This window comes from Vombatus ursinus, unplaced genomic scaffold (genome assembly GCF_900497805.2).
Source record: "Vombatus ursinus unplaced genomic scaffold, bare-nosed wombat genome assembly UNPS02014798.1, whole genome shotgun sequence".
Lineage (NCBI taxonomy): Eukaryota > Metazoa > Chordata > Mammalia > Diprotodontia > Vombatidae > Vombatus > Vombatus ursinus.
This window is the reverse complement of record NW_020954576.1, coordinates 84,790,393-84,793,965: the sequence shown is the minus strand read 5'-3', so window position 1 is coordinate 84,793,965 and position 3,573 is coordinate 84,790,393. Positions and strand designations below refer to the sequence as shown.

Here is a 3,573-nt window from a genome sequence, read left to right as displayed (position 1 = left end):
AAACTTATTGGTTTTTTTTATTTCTTCTTTCTTTGGTGGAGAGGGGGAGTGATAGAGCCCAGGATAAATTAACTAAATAAATGAACCTGTGATAAGGTCTAGAGAAGCCCACTGAAACAAGTCCAATAACCTTGGGAAGGGGACTCCAGTCATTTCTCCGCCAACAGGAGATTTAGACGTGTGGGAGAGAGGTAAAGAGAGGGCGGATTATCATTAAAGGACATTACACTCTGATCAGGTCTCTTTGTCCCCCAAGGACAGAACTGGAGAAAATAAACTTGGGCAACCCCAGAGTGAAGTTAGCTTAGATAAAATCGTATTAAAAGAAGCTCACATTTATATGGCACTTTAAAGTTTACAAAACACTTTATGTACATTATTTCACAACAACTCTAACAGTATGGTGCTATTTCACATTTGAAGAAATTTCACAGATGAAGAAATTGAGTGAAGTTTAAGGACAGGCTCAGGGTCACACAGCAAACTAGCTTTTGAGGCAGAATCAAAACCCGGATGTTTCTGAAACTGAGTATGTCAGTCAAGCAACTAGGTTACCTTATCTCTCAGTTATATGATCTGAGCAATAGACATGACCTCCCCCTCATTTTATAGATTGTGAATTTGGACACTACTTCTGTGTGTATCAATTTCATCAAACAAATTAGCTGGTCACACAACAGAGCCAAGACTGGAGCCCAAGACTCCTGACTTCTGGTCCAGTCTAGTCTCTGTAACACCATAATGCCTTAGAATCATAGGATCTTAAAATAGGGAGGGGCTTAACTAATCACATACTCCACTTAACCTCTTCAACTGATAACTGAGTGATCCCATAAATGAGCAGAGAAAGATTTTAAATGATTTGCCCAAAGTCACAGTGATAATATTATCTGAGCCAGGACTAGTAAGAATAACACATTTCTCCAGTGCTTTGGGGTTTACCAAATTCTTTCCTCATATTAACCCTTGGAGTCAAGCAATGCAAGCATAATAAGGATTATAAGAGTATTCCCAATGTCAGATTGGGAACATTTGGCTCTCCTGCTTTTCTATAAAGATAGTAAGAAGTCTCCACAGATAATTTATATGACTCTAGGAGACTCTGTGGAGCAGTGGAAAGAACTTTGGCTGGCCAAGGGTGAGCAGTAGCAGCCCAGGGACACTCAGTAGAGGTTTCCTGGCATTGGACTCGCTCTCTCCACCCCACCCCCTAATGATTCAATCTTCCCTTCATCTGATCTTCAACAGTCACTGCTTTGCCAAAAATTAAAAGGAAGATAAACTCCCCATCACAATCCATATCAGCCATGCCAATAATATGGAGACTGGCCAAGCCCAACCCTTACAATTATGTGTAGTTAATGCCATCACTATACAGACCTTGGAGGACACACAGGCATTCTTGTCCATTAACCATGTGGTGAAGGAATTAACTTTTGATTGGCTGCTGAGCCAGAACTGGAGTGAATTAAAAAGCTGCTAACCAGTCATGGTGAGCCTCTTTCTTTTCCTTTTTTTTTTTTTTTTAATTCTTCCTGGCTGCATTAGAGAGTGAGAGACACATTCGGTAAGTAAGCAAGCCTCTGATATAGAGAGGTCTTGAACCCTCCCTACCAAAACCAATATGTAGTTCGTGAATATTGGCTTTTATTCCTTTCCTATTTAGGTTTCTTCTTTCTTGATTTTGGTAAAAGTGTATTAGAGATGGCCATGACCTTATGAGCTTTGAAAGGTTGGAATAGTGAGTCCCAGAAATCTTGGGCCCAGGGTCCTTACTGAGGATTTTTTGGAAGCTAGATGATGAGAGTATAAATCCTGTATCACTTATTGGGCCCACCATGTACTGGAGACAACTGAGGTCCTAACAGTTCTAGGCTGTAAGTAACTGAGGCATTACAACAATTTATCCTTTGGCTACACCAGATTTCGGAGTAAACTTGATGGAGTGAAGTGTCAATAAAACTGCTTCAAATTCAAGCCCATTGTTCCCAGGGACCAAGATCATGCTGCCAGGTGTCGGAGGGAAATACTTCGTCATTTCTGTTTTCACTATATCTCCACAATAGACAACTCTTTCGTAAAAGATATCCATTGGCTAGTTGAAAATGAGCTGTTAATTACTGCCAATTAATGTTAGGGAAAATACATTGAAATGGGAATTTCAGCCAATAGCATTAGAGGATAACCTGACTCTTAAGATGTCACACTAGAATCCCCAGGGGTAGGTGTAGGCTTGTTCTTTTTTTTAAGTGTTTTTTATTTTATTTTTAACTTATGGAATAAAACAAGCATTTCCGTAACATACTACAATAAAAAGATGACTGCACATGAAATACGAAACTATTATGTACACCTGTCTATTCCTTTTAGACATATAATAAAGTTATCATGTAAATTTCTTTTTTTCTTCCCTCTCCCACCCACCCTAGAGATGGCTACCATTAGATACAAATGCATACATATATATGTAAAATTATTCTATACATACTTCTATTTATCAATTCTTTCTCTGGATGCAGATAGCTTCTTCATATGTCATTTATAGTTAATTTGAGTATTTATAATAGTCAAAATGACTTATTTGCTCTTAAAACAATATTGCTGTTACTGTATACAATGTTCTCTTGGTTCTGCTCATTTCACTCTTTATTATTTAGTGCAAGTCTATCCATGTTTTTCTAAGATCATTGAACTCATCATTTCTTACAGTACAGTAGAATTCCATCACAATGATATAGAGAGTTCAAGAGTTTCATATAACTGCTCTGACATCCTGGGTCCAGGGCCTTAGTGATGCATCTCATGCCCCTCAGAATCCCAACTGGACAAGGGCATAGCCCAAGAGAGCAAAATTTTTCAGCCAATTCATTGTACACTGATAATTGGCTGACTATAACAGAAGAACTAAGATCTAATAAGAGAACAAGAATTCTAAATGTACAGTCCAGGCTTACAGATATTGACATTAATTGTAGAGCAGCTCTGGACAACAAAAGCCTCTACATTGAAATTCAAGGTGGTGTTCTTCTGCCTGAAGAAAGCAAAGAGAGTTTTGCAGTTTTTCTTGAGTTTGAAAAATCACACCTTCCAGCAGATCATGTCTTTATTTACTTCCATAAGAACAGAGATGATAGAACTGTATTGCTCTATACTTTTAGGGTCAGGGGCACTGAGATTGTGATACCAGGGCATCTTCCCCTTGGCCCAAGAAACAAGATACTTATGTCATGACCTACACATCTAAAAGATACTCTTCTGAAGAAATATAGATTGCAATGATTTGCACCTTTAGTGCTTTCTTATTGTCTGTAAAGATGAATCTTGGGAAATTTTATCAAGCTCAATTTCAGTGTATATACATTTAGCATTATGCTTTGTATAGAATGTCATGCATGACCAATTTCTATACTGACATGATAAGGAAATTTCAGCCTTCATCATCTTTTTTGGATACGTCTGCATGTCATGTTAGTACAAATAAATGTTCACTCCAAATTAGCAGTAAAAAAGAAAGGGAGGAAGAAAAGAAGGAAGGAAGGAAGGAAGGAAGGAAGGAAGGAAGGAAGGAAGGAA

At 38.1% G+C, this 3,573-nt stretch overlaps 1 pseudogene; it reads left to right on the top strand.

Moving 5' to 3' along the window:
- The first annotated feature begins 1,014 nt into the window (after window positions 1–1,014).
- On the top strand, window positions 1,015–3,269 carry LOC114049477 (annotated as a pseudogene).
- Window positions 3,270–3,573: the final 304 nt, after the last annotated feature.